General features: G+C 39.5%; 2 protein-coding genes and 1 long non-coding RNA gene across 7 annotated transcripts in view; 1 reads left to right on the top strand and 2 right to left on the bottom strand.

Moving 5' to 3' along the window:
* Positions 1-13,942, bottom strand: part of LOC127507941 (uncharacterized) — a 144,519-nt gene that overhangs the window by 89,214 nt on the left and 41,363 nt on the right. The gene's annotated exons all lie outside the window — the stretch shown is intronic.
* LOC127507918 (uncharacterized) overlaps positions 1-13,942 on the bottom strand; it is an 83,872-nt gene that overhangs the window by 33,730 nt on the left and 36,200 nt on the right. The gene's annotated exons all lie outside the window — the stretch shown is intronic.
* LOC127507920 (uncharacterized) overlaps positions 1-13,942 on the top strand; it is a 110,325-nt gene that overhangs the window by 74,987 nt on the left and 21,396 nt on the right. The gene's annotated exons all lie outside the window — the stretch shown is intronic.

The raw sequence follows: 13,942 nt of genomic DNA, 5'->3' as shown, positions 1-13,942 counted from the left end.
ATTTCAGCTGTGGCTGGTAACACAGCCACTTCCACTAGCCACTTTGGCGGGTTGAATATAATTTCAACCTACAGCCTAATCAAAGGTGGCCAAGCTTGTCGTATCACAAAATTACCTTTCAATCACAATTCTTGATGAAGAGGATTGTAAACCATTGTCAGTGGTTTAAGTCAAAATATAGTAAATCTATTCTCCTGGTTAATAAACAAGGCTGCAGAGCTGTGCTACGGCCATCGCTTCTAAATGTTGCTGTTTCTTTTCTGAGAAATACAGTTTTTCCATTGGTTTGGTGTGTCAAATCTAACAGTGAATATTACAGTACCCATGAGCCTTATCGACCATTACTATGGTGATGACGCCAGCTAAAACTACCCGAGGACCCACCACCAAGACTCCTCCTCCGAAAAACGATCCCATAGGTCGTTTAAGCGTGTGTCGTCATCAAATGACCTTTGACTGCGATGAGAGGAAGGAGTGATCTTGAGCGTCGTAGTCCAGGTGTGTTTTATTTTATTTTTTTAAAGTTATCGTTCTGATTGTCTGCAATTCATGCGTAAGTAACAATACCACTGAATTAATGTGATTTTACTACAGTTAGTAGCTCGATCCTAAAGCCCAGTGACCACAGCACTTCCCATATTTTTACCATAGTAACTGTAGTTTTACTGTGGTATTTGTAGTTAAATAAGAGTAACACAACACCACTTTTAACACTGTGGTATTTGTAGTTTAAACACAGTAACAACATTTACCATGCTTTTACCACAGAAACTGTGGTTTCACTGTGTACTATTTGTAAAGCACAGTAACACACTTACCATGGTATTATCACAGTTACTCTTACTTCAGATCACATACTCCTCCATCTCCCACAACAACTTTTAATCCAGTAGCTCTTTTAAAAAGTAATCTCTCTCCCTCTCTCTGTCAAAGACTTGTTGAACCTGTCTTGTTTGTGGAGAGGGATGAATTTGGCCATCTTGTGTATTTACAGAGAAGACAAAAAGCTGCGAAGGCAAACAGTATTGTTAAATGTTAAATAGCTGTGGCGTGGACTCATCCTTGGTGTGAAGTGGCCTTTAAACGGCTTACAACAATCCCGGTAGCATGTAATCATGTTTAAAGGAATTCTTATCTAGAGTTCCCAGGGAACTTGAGCTCCAAGCTGGCACTGAAAACACTCAATGCTGAGGTCAGACTTTACAGAAGTGGTCAGTTCGCATGGCCCAGCCTGAAGAGAAGCGGGTCTGAGGCCAGAGATGGAGTCTTTTGTATTAAATATTAGAGTACTTTGTGGCCTCCAAGTGCAGCACTGCAGCCTGAAACCATCATCAGTTATCCGCTGTGAAGACTGCTTTTCCAAACAGCTCTACTGTAACAACTTAGATGTTATGGCCCATAAAAATCACAACCGTGAGATTGTTGTGGTAAGTCCAGTGCAACCATTATAAATATTAATATTATAAATTGTTTATTGATTTACCACCTCCTAAATATGTTTTCTTATGTTAGGACTTCATCCCCTGCTTGAGAAAAAGCTGCACCGCATCAGTGGTGCCGATGAACTATTTGAGCTGCTTCAAGTTCCTTGGTGTTCACATCACCAGGGGACCACACATGGTCCATCCACACCGATGCTGTGCTGAAAAAGGCTCATCAGTGTCTTTTCTTCCTCAGACAGCTGAGGAAGTTCAGTATGATCCCCAAAACACTCAAATCATTTTACACATGCATCTGACTGGCTGTCCCTGCCTGGTATAGGATCAGCACCGCCCTCAACTGCAAAGCTCTGCAAAGAGTGGAAAACACTGCGAAGACCATTGTTGGAGGTGAGCTTCCCTCCCTCCAGGACATCTACACCAGTTGGTGTGTGAGGAAAGCACATAGGATCTTCAGAGACTCTTCAGAGACTCCAGCCACCCGAGCCGTGGACTGGTAAAAGTATACTGTGATTATTGCGTTCGTTTTTTTGTTCTCTGTATGGTATAATATTGTACCATATATTGTTCTCTACCTGTATTGAGTCCCTTATTAATACTGTGTATACTGTTATACGAATATATTCAATACTTGTCATCAGTCAACCATACTGTCAGACTGCAGAGTTTGTGCAAAAGAATTTCATCACCTGCACACCTCGTTCATGTTATTGTGACAATAAAGTGATGTGATTTGAATTGGTCACATCTTTTGTTCATCATTCAATTTTTAAATTTGTTCAATTTTTAAATTGTTTAGAGACGTGGAAGATTGTGGTAGGGAGATGGATAAACAAGCAAGAGGAAGAAAACCAGGGGAGATCTGATGACGAGAAGGAAACTGGATGTGATTCTGTGGTGCTCAAGACATTTCACCATGCAATCAAGTTTGAGTCCAAGTCCGAGTCTAAAAGGGGCCGAGTCGGACTTGAGTCCGAGTCCTTAACATCCGAGTCTGAGTCGAGTCCGGCCGAGTCCAGAAAGATTTAAATGATTTGAAATTGCAATTGACCTTTTGCAAAGACCCTCCCCTATTAGTTACTTTTGCTACACTGCTCTCACGCAACACATCATGTTCTCACACAGTGAAAAATACATTGCGAAGCAAAGAGGACACTGACAACGCACCAACGGACAAGACCGAGCAGGAATTTTTAAGAAATTCAAACAATAAATACCGTTTTGTGGCAGTTTAATGTGTAGCACCTCAGTTCAAGCAGCATGTGAACTGATCATCTCTTCTAGTTATAGCATGAATTTAATATAAATGAACATCGGAACTGCAAAAAGATATGTGTCAATACACACCATTTTTCAAGTTCAAGTCCACTGACGTTAATCTACTAACTGGTTTGGTTTGTTTGTCGGACAACATGGAGGATATCTGCATTATAATAGGTCAGTTCAGCTGTCAATCAAACTCCGGTGAAAGGTCAATTGTAAACTCGACACTGAGTTCTAAAATAGTAAAGACATCATTAAAGTACTCCATGTGGCTTCAGTGGTTTAATCTCAATTTTATGAAGCGACGTGAGTGCTTTGTGCAAAAAACGTAATTTACCACTTTATTTACAAAATAATATTATCCAAAGTGTGTTCAAGCAACAATGTCAGCTCTCGTGTGAATTCAAAACACAAGTCATGATGCACTTGTGAATGCACGTTGCAGATCAATATTTTCATGAATAAAGTGGTAAATTATGTGGGTGTTTTTTGCGCTCGTGTCACTTCACGAAATAATAACTGAGGTTAAACCTCTATAGTCACATGGATTACTTTAACAATGTATTTCCTACCTTTCTGGACTTTGAAAGTGGTAGTTATGTATGGAGGGACAGAAACCTCTCAATTTCATTAAAAATAACTTAATTTGTGTTCAGAAGATGAACGAATTTAAGGTCTTACGGGTGTGGAACAACATGAAGGTGAGTAATTAACGACAGAATTTTCATTTTTGGGTGAACTAACCCTAACCCTCAGAGCCAGGGGTAAGAGATATGTCAAATATGCAGAAGATGCTGGGAAACCAAAGAATGTGCAGGAGCTGGAGGATTTTTCTGAAGAACATTGGGCAGTTTAACTGCTCAGTGGTCTGTTGCACAAAGCCGGTTTCAGTTGCTACCCAGGTAAGTTCAAGATTAGTTTGAACAAACTCTGGTTTTTCGGGCTTATGAAGGTGGATTGGTTTTTAGCGGGGTTCATTGCTATGGTAACTTATGCTACACGCCTAACCTGCTCCGGAGCAGGTTTTATTCTGAGTTAGAGATCGCAAACCCAAACTCAACCAATCAGCTTTGAGTAAAGTGACATGTATCTGATGCAATAAAGCCACTCCCCCTGTATCTCTCGCTCCAAATTAAATCAGTTTATAGTGAAAAGATTTTAGAGACAAAATTGCTGTTAATATTAATTGACAATATTAAACTTTGCTTTTAAATTAAAATAAATATAAATTTTTATATATTTTATATATATTCCTGCTTTGTAAATGTGTTTAATTTCATATTTTTCATAACGATCTCTTAATCTTCGGAAGAGACATGAATTGCGCGGCTCTCTCGCGAGAAGTGAATCAAACTGACGTTCTCCTTGTTCCGTGTGATTGGCTGTTTGCCGCACGTGTCACACTTTCGGGTGCACGCGCTTTGCAAACTCTGGATTAAACTTGAGTTGACAGAGAAAGTTTATACCGAGCGTTGTGCAACAGTTGATCCTGATCTAAACCAGGTTGGATTTATCTGGATTTGTCAACTCCAAACCTACTCTGAAACTTTTGTTTGTTTAACTAGCTTCATGCAACAGGGCACAGGACAAACAAGGGACTCATGAACAACCATCACAAAACAAACAAACAAACAAACAAACAAACCAGCCGTTGACCGTCCAGGTATAGTGGCACACAATATTAAAAATCAAGTGTATGTAATTTGTCTTGTGGACTAGGCTATACATAATAAACATCTGTTAAGTGAAATAGCAAGGTGTACTGTATGTAAAATGTACGCCAAAATGTTGCTATGGTTACTATGTCGGTTTGTCAATTTCATGACTCACACAGAACAAAAATTTAGCGGATTCATTTCCTCCCACGTTTAAATGCAGTTATCTCTCCTAAAACTTTGCAGTTTAAACGTGACTACTGGTCTTCTAGCAACATGAAAAACAATTATTCTGATTGTCAATAGCGTTCCCTTTAAGCCGTCACTTACCACGTTCTGCACTCTCACGAAAACACTTGTCATAAACAATGGAGCAGTCCACACTGCACAGTGAATCTCATCGCGTCTAGAGTAGACTTTGCTGGTTATGAGGGGATTTGCGAAAATATAAAGCTTGTGCTGATTCTGAACACATACATTTTGAGCGAATTCTCCGCATGGTGACTCTAAACGCCTCTGATCTGATGGGCCGTTGCGTTCACGCGCTCAACGTACATGTCTGCGATTGGCTACAATGCTCAGCGCTGCAACAATACAATGTAAGTAGTTTCGTTTTGTTTTTGAATAGTTCTATAGTGTGCCCTTAAGTGCCCGGACTCGGCTGTACTCGGCAAGGTTATAATCGTTAACGAAAACGAACGAAAAAACGAAAACTAGGTGGGAAAAAACATTGTCGTTTGTGTTTGGCAAAACTAACTAAAATAAAATAAAATTACAGATTATATGTCCTTATTTTCGTCTTTGTCAGCTGCATTTCCTTTCCCTGCGTCTCTCACTCACGTGTCTCACACACACACAGCCCCTCCCCTCTGTGCACACCGCGTCTCCATGAGAACGAGTATAAAAAATATTTTTAATTCTAAATATAATTTTGTCAGTGTGTTAATGTCGACCCGAGAAGCAATTTCTATTTTAGAAAGTTAACTAGTCGCAAGTTTGAGGTAAAATGCACTTGGGTTGTCGATGTCAAAACACTATATAAGCTGTGATTCAAATATTAAATAATGTTATGCCATTTGTTTACTCTTACACTGAATGTTTGCTGCTTCAATCCAGATGAGTAGGCTGTTGTATAGGGTAAATTTAGTATAGGGTGTGAAAATTGTACAGCTGTGGTATTTGTATAGGGAGTGAATTCTGTATAGAAGATGTGTAGATTTTTGGTACGGCGTGTGGATTTTGTAAGAGGTAAAGGAATTTCAATGGGGTGTGAATTTTGTATAGGGTGTTAAATGTGTATATTTTGTGAAGGTGTGAATCATATTTAATATACTAAAGTTCTGTGTAACGAATTATTAACGAAGGAATTATTTTGATCACCCCCTCTCCCCCCCCAAACAAGAAATTCCGACATTCCATGGCATCATGGCGGTACCGAAAGTTGGAAGAAAGCGGCAGAGTGTGCCTGAATATGAATATGACTGTGTGTCACACACACTAAAAAAAAATTGAAAAGCTGTATTTAAAGTTTTTTTTATTTGTTATATGTCATGTTCTTTTCTCAGATTGAGTTCCCTGACAATCTGACAGAAATGTCTTGTTGTGGCTCAAAAATGGGTTGAATACACGCAGTTCATGTAGGTCTTCTTTAGTCTGTTGGCTCTTTAGGTTTTTTACTGGCACACGTCACTTACACATTTTGCACTTACTGCGGAGTGTTGAGACTGTTTACATATTTGTGCTCATATATACAAACCCGATTCCAAAAAAGTTGGGACACTGTACAAATTGTGAATAAAAAAAGAAATGCAATGATGTGGAAGTTTCAAATTTCAATATTTTATTTAGAATACATCATAGATGACATATCAAATGTTTAAACTGAGAAAATGTATCATTTTAAGATGACATGGCGTCCCAGTCCAAAAAGAACTTCAAATTTTGATTCGTCTGACCACAGAACAGTTTTCCACTTTGCCACAGTCCATTTTAAATGAGCCTTGGCCCAGAGAAAACGCCTGCGCTTCTGGATCATGTTTAGATATGGCTTCTTTTTTGACCTATAGAGTTTTAGCCGGCAACGGCGAATGGCACGGTGGATTGTGCTCACCGACAATGTTTTCTGGAAGTATTCCTGAGCCCATGTTGTGATTTCCATTACAGTAGCATTCCTGTATGTGATGCAGTGCCGTCTAAGGGCCCGAAGATCACGGGCATCCAGTATGGTTTTCCGGCCTTGACCCTTACGCACAGAGATTGTTCCAGATTCTCTGAATCTTTGGATGATATTATGCATTGTAGATGATGATAACTTCAAACTCTTTGCAATTTTTCTCTGAGAAACTCCTTTCTGATATTGCTCCACTATTTTTCACAGCAGCATTGGGGGAATTGGTGATCCTCTGCCCATCTTGACTTCTGAGAGACACTGCCACTCTGAGAGGCTCTTTTTATACCCAATCATGTTGCCAATTGACCTAGTAAGTTGCAAATTGGTCCTCCAGCTGTTCCTTATATGTACATTTATCTTTTCCGGCCTCTTATTGCTACCTGTCCCAACTTTTTTGGAATGTGTAGCTCACATGAAATTCAAAATGAGCCAATATTTGGCATGACATTTCAAAATGTCTCACTTTCAACATTTGATAACTAAGCATTTTCAAAAAATAAAAACTAAACTGAATTTGAAAACAAAAAGTCAAAACGAAATAAAAATAAAAACTAATGAAAAATGCAAAACTATAATAACCTTGGTACTCGGGAAATTTTCAGAGTCCAAAATGTCAAAGTCCATGTCAAGTCCGAGTACAAATTCACCCGAGTGCGTGACAAGTCCGAGTTCATTGAAAATTGGACTCGAGTCCGAGTACCCCATCTCTAACGATCTCTTAATCCTCAGAAGAGACATGAATTGCGCCGCTCTCTCGCGAGAAGTGAATCAAACTGAACTTTCAGGTGCACGCACTTTGCAAACTCTGGATTAAACTTGAGTTGACAGAGAAAGTTTATACCGAGCGTTGTGCAACAGTTGATCCTGATCTAAACCAGGTTGGATTTATCTGGATTTGTCAACTCCAAACCTACTCTGAAACTCAGTTTGTTCAACTAGCTTCATGCAACAGGCCACAGGTGTTTTGTAGCAGACGACTGCTACCATGGAGCCGCAGCAGTCAACTGACGCTAGGGGCCGTCCTGAGCCTCTTTGCTAGTGTGGCGACAGTTTCTATATTGATCAAAGCTGATTCTAAATTAATTATTGAATTCATTGTTCCTCTCCCACGCCTAAATCCACTTTGATATGGAGAGAAAATTATTTGAATTATTTGAAAAATTATAAGAATTATTTGCGTATATATTTAAAAAAAAAAAAAAAAAAAAACCAACCTAGCTACAAACACCCGCACATGTATTCAAAGCAAAGCGATGTTAAAAGGACAGTCATCACATTATAAAATGCGGTTATATTTTTTCCGGCATCACCAGGGCCCTCCCTCAGCCCGGGGCCCTGGGCTTAAGCCCGTGCATTAATGCGGCCCAGGATGGAAGAACATCCGTCAATGTGCACTTGATCATTGTTTGTGTTCAGATGTTCCGCGGATGTTATGAGTGCGAGCACATGTAAAGAGTTTTCTCTTCTTTCAAATGTAGCTGTATACATTATTATTACTCGTCTCATCTGTGTTTGTTGCAAAGATATCTAATTATGGTCAAAGGTTTAATGGACACAGGCGAATTGGGTGTTTGAATAAAGATCGCAACATTTTAATGATTATTCGTGCAGCTCTACGATCTGTTAATTTTACTAACCAGACCTCTGCAGATCTCTGTCACAGGACTGTACTGAAAATAATATGCAGCATTTGTTTCTTTTAACCCTGCAGTGGCCATATAAGGGCAGGCCGATGGAGAAATCATTCCTGTATGAGATCGTAGCAAACAAAAGAAATGGGATAGATGTGGATAAGTGGGATGACTTCGCCAGGTAAGATGGATCGCTGCTGGCTGATGATCGTTTTCTAATCTAAATTCATCTAAATGAAAGTGTGTGTTCTTATGGACAGGGAGTGCTATCCAGAATAACTTTGAGTATCAGCGCTTCCTCAAATTTGCACGAGTTTGTGAAGTGAGAGGAAAGAAGCATATTTGCACCAGAGACAAGGATTGTTTGGGTTCTTCTACTTGAGTGTGTATTCATTGATTTAGTTGATTAAGTGCACAATGCAAGTGATTTTAAATTCAACTTCTACACATTATAATGGATACACTTAACCAAGAAGAACTAAACTTGGTCCTGTGAGGTCACAGAACTATTTTTGTTTTCTAGCGGTTTGACGTGTACTTCAGACATGTGCGCCATGTGGTGATGAGCAGAGGAGGACACACAGCCAGGTATGAATACATCTTTACATTGTTTTTCATCGATTTTTTTGGCATGTAGTTAATTTATGTTTGTTCATTGTTCACGTTCTTTAGACAGGACGGTGAGAAGTGTGTAAAGGCAGCAGCCCCCACTGACCCTTCTCCGTCCTCACCACCCTCAACAAGTCCAGCTCATCTCCGGAGTGGCAGACGTTCTCTGAAGGCTTCAGCAGAGCCACGGCCAGAGAGAGCTCCTGGATACAGACGGTCCAGGCAGAGAGAGAGAGAGAGAAGGGAGGGTGTGGTATACATATAAACATTGAAAGAGAAAGAAGGCAGAAATCAAGAAAGCTTGCTGCCCCTTCACTTCTGTGCTGGGTTCCTGGATACTGTGCACAACATTTATTTATGCTTGTTTTATTGCAAGCTTCTATTCTTTTTATTTCTACTTTGGTTTTGTTATTGTATATAGTTCTCTTCACTTTGTTTTATGTTGTATTGTTATAGTGCTTTGTTGTACATAGTTCTTTAGTGTTTCCAAAATAACATTTCTCTTAACCCATTACTTAATTTCATTCTTTTTCTTTTATTAGTACCAGTGCACTTCTTCAGTATAAATATTAAAATATATTATCATGAGACCGGAAGACAAATTAACTCTTCCCATGCCAGCAGCCCCTGGAATTTTACCCTAACCCTAATTAAACTGTGGGAAGACTTGATGTAGACGTTCAATAACATAACTGTGTTACGACATGACATCTGCAGCAACACGGGGAATGAAGTCTTCACTTTGACGCGCAACACATGTACAAAAGGACAAGACGCGCAGATACATGTTGGGAATAGTAATAGCTGTTGTCCTGTGCAAATACTCAAAGGCTGAATGGATATTCAGTAAATGGAAAGGATATTCATATTTCAAGAGCACTCCTTGAACAAGGTTGAAGAGTAGGGAGGACCGTGCTTTTGCAGTGACAGCCATAGCCGCGGCAGAGGCAGACTTAAACACTAGGCAAAGGTAGGCGATCGCCTTTGGCCCCCTAAAAGGCTTTTTTTTATTGATTTTTTTTATACCAGATGCGCACAAGTGGTTGCTGTACTTACATAACCGCCTGTGCGTACGCTTTATATGTGCTACTGTTGAAAACGTAGGGCCCTGTGATTTGTAATGCATTACAATGTTGCGTTACTCCCTAAAAAAGTAACTAATTGTGTTACTTAGTTACTTTTTTGTAGTCTGCTCAGCTTGGCTGAGTGAGATTTATTCGTTTCACTTTTGGTGTGGAAGGGCCTTAACATTTGCCAAAAAACAGAACTTTTTTTGTCGTTATTAAAAGACAAATAAGCAAGCCCAGCCCGTGTGAGAAAAAGTAACACAAAAGTAACTTAACATTACTTTTCACAACACCCACAATGCATTGCAGAATGTAAACAAACATGGCTGCGTCCGTTATATCTCGGCGCGTTTGAGAATCACACTGGGTGAGTCTTAGTAAAAATACATTCATAACTTTACTGCTAGTGCGTAGACACAGATGATGTTTCAACCTGCAGAAAGGCCATGTTTATACTGTGAAAGACAGCTTTATTTATTTAATAATATAAATTAAAAACAGGTGCCAGGAAGATGGATTTGCCTTGGACCTGACCAGAAATGGGGCAGATGGACCTAAAGTACACTCCTCAAGTGCCACTCTGTCCAGATGAGGATGTGCCCAAGAAGATGCCAGTGTTGTGCGGTCGCTCCTAACCCTGCAGCTCATGCTGTCCTTAGACTCCTTGCTAGTCTGGCGACAGCGGTCTGAGCCATGGGGGCATTTTTAGACAAGCCTAAGCGCTATCCAGCGAGCAGGCCAGGCCATGGAGCTGCTGGGCAGTGACGGATCCATGATCAGCATGACCAGGCTCTTTCAGCCAAAGCAGCCGCTCCGCAGTCGACGGTGAGTACATGGCATCGACAAAAAGTGGAGCCATGATGAGTGATGGGGAGTTAATTGAGCTGCACATTTCATTGTTCAAAACATTTAGAGTTTACATGCTGTTCCTTCTTGTATATAGTTAATTCCATGTTTCTTAAGAGTTTTAGTTCAACTGTAATTTGTTTAATTTATTATTGTGATTGTTTGTTTCGTTTTGTCATTCATTTATTAATCATTGTTATGTGCTTTGTATATAGTTCTGTGTTCTGTTACAATCTCCCCTTTTTAGGTCTAGGGAAAAATGTAACAAAAATGAGAGAGACCATGGGGAACTTGTCATCCCCAACCCCAGCTCACAGAAGAAACACTGCCAACCAAAGATCAAACTGAAGCATAATTTATTAAAAAAGGGAAGAAATAGGAAACAAAAGCTTTAGGAGGGAGCAAGGCCAAAATAATAAACAAAAAGATCCTAAATAAATTTTATTTACCTATAACAAAAATGGGGAAAAAAAAAAAAAAAAAAAAAAAAAAAAAAAGCAATACTTCCGTCTCACTCAGAAAAAACAGGAGAAAACAATGAATTATAAAGAAAATGGCACATAATTGGCATAGTCATCATATTCTTATTCTGTACATATAGTTGCTATTGTCATTTTTTGTTTATGTTTTCAGTCTACGTTTGTCATTTCTTCTTTTGCTGTTAATGATCTGTATTTGTCATTATTCAAGTCTTATTTGTTGCACTTTATTAATCGTGTCAAAATGCTCAAAGACAAACTAATTTTGTTAAAACTCTAATAGAAATGTGCGGGCGTTTCAAGTTCTGCGCGTGAAGTGCATCAAGACGCGCCGCGTCTAGCAGCAAGCAACTAACAGTATCAGTATCTGGACAACGCGGACAGACCGAGTGGAGCTGCCTGTGTGCGTGTACACTCATAGGGCTCGTTCTCACAGAACGCGTTTGTGCTTTGAAAAATGCGAGATGCGGGCAGTGGAATGGGGGAAACCGCAAGGTTTCGAGACGCTTTTTTAAACTGTAGCATTCATTAACAAAGTGTTATAAATACCATAACGTATACTACAATTTACTATAGTATGGTGTTGAGATACTGGAAGCAGGACGACAAGCAGGAGAGAGAGTGCAAACTCAGTGCAATGGAGACTCTGGATAGCTTCAAAAGCTTGAATCCAGCAGCTGTCAGCAGCAGTTGCGAGAAACCAGTGCTGTACTTGGTGAACGCCTACACACCGGTGACACCGGTGAGCTTTTCCACAAAATTCACCAGCAACCTCAACCGTCCAGGTTCAGACGTCCACAGAATTCGGTGCGTGAGGACAGGAACAGGAGACGCAATTTCTTGCAGTGGAAGAGACCCAGTTAAATGTGTTCATGCTTCCTGGCCCTAAAATACCAGGCCTTCTTGACTGTCCAAACACACCCAAAGCTGTGATCTTGACCAAGGCCGTGGGAATATGTGCGTACGCTGCCTGAAACAGAAAGCCCAGGAGAGGATTTGGCTGAAAAGCAGGCGAAGGCAGTTACGACGGAGAATCGCTGAACTGAAACGGTGTTCATTCCGTTGAATGTGGGGAACATTTTGAAAAAACAAACAAAAAAAACACCCATGTAGCTCTACCAACTCTAACAATTTTCCAAAGAGGGTCATTATCTCTGACATTTTAGTTTGAATTGTAAAATCTGAATGTGTGCTCAGTTAAATTATCTTTTCAAACTGTTCTGTTGAACACAAAGGAATCCATCCATCATCCATCCATCCATCTATCCATCATCCATCCATCCATCCATCCATCCGTCTATTCATTTGTCTGTCCGTTCATCTGTCTGTCTGTCTGAGAGATATGGTTCATGTGCAGTATGTGTGTGTGTAGTGTCACTATGATGAAGTATTATTTTTACAAACCAAGAGATAAGATAAAACTTTATGTGAAAGTGTTACTTGTGTTACTTCCCTTTATAGAATAGGAAAAAAAAAAAAAAAAGTAACATTTTACATTCTCAACTTTAATGGCAAATTAAAATAGTTAATGCATTCATGGGTATATTACATTTACATTAACAAGGTAGTGATATAATGATACCATAACCATAGATGTAGTTATGGTGGACATTTACTATAGTGACCACTGTAATAAAAGGTTTAATGAAACAAAATGCAAGACATTTTCAAGTCCATCTATTTATGTAAAATAAGCTTAGGTTTAGGGTTCAGTGGAGTGTAAGGGGCATATTTAGAATTTTATTTAGCTCCTCGACATCACACACACCAATGATGGAGGCCATTTTGTGTTGTTTTGCCCTGTGTGGGGCAGTGAACAACAAAATAAAATATATAAATCACTTCTCAATTTTTTATAATGCTCTTCAACGTCATTCATCCACAAAATGATGGAGGCTACATACTCTAGCATATATTTGCTGAGTCTTTCACATATTACCACACATATTAGCATATTTTTGCTGTGTCATTCAGGCCTATCGCGACATTTCGGAAATGTATTTATCCTTCTTCAGGCGGACCAGAATTTAGGTACTGGATGTCCTGTTGGGTCATGACATGACGTCTTCAGGTCTCCGGCCAAATGCCATCTGTCCATTGATACCAATACAGGACCTAGACACAGAACACTAGCGCACATACACAGATACACATGATTCACAGCTTCTTCAAGGCTGAAGTTGGCCCTGTCTCCAACTGTAAACAGGAACGTTCCTCAAAACATACTGATAAGTTGTACTTTTCTCTCAGTGAGAGGCACAGACAATATTCATCATTATTCTCTAATGTTTGAAAAGGAAAATAAATGCTTTAACATAAGTTGATGAAATGAACTTAATCATCATAAATGATGATTAATAACTCAAAAGACATGTATTGACGCGGCAGTGGATTCTAGAATTCACCTTTCAACTGTCTTCACCCATGTGTGCGGTCGGCTTTCATCAAAATTTCAACGCTGATCCAACGCACTCTTTAAACACTGAAATGTCAGTCTCAACCAAAATGATGCTTTGGACCAAAAATCTACATCGTATCAATGTCACCATGCTATCTGGGTACTTAAGAACACATAGCGTATAGAAAATAAATTGTAAAAAGAAATGTTTATTCATGAAACTTCCTTACACAACTTAAATTATAAAGCGCTTTTTACAGTGCAGATTGTGTCAAAGCAGCTTTACAGTGATAACTGGCAAATCATTTTGGCTGCACAGACTATTTTGTGATCTTGGTAATTATGAAACCCTGTGTACGGCCCTTGGTATGCCAAAGAGAATAGC

The sequence above is a fragment of the Ctenopharyngodon idella genome, unplaced genomic scaffold (genome assembly GCF_019924925.1).
Source record: "Ctenopharyngodon idella isolate HZGC_01 unplaced genomic scaffold, HZGC01 HZGC01CH25, whole genome shotgun sequence".
Lineage (NCBI taxonomy): Eukaryota > Metazoa > Chordata > Actinopteri > Cypriniformes > Xenocyprididae > Ctenopharyngodon > Ctenopharyngodon idella.
This window is presented reverse-complemented; position numbering and strand designations above follow the sequence as displayed.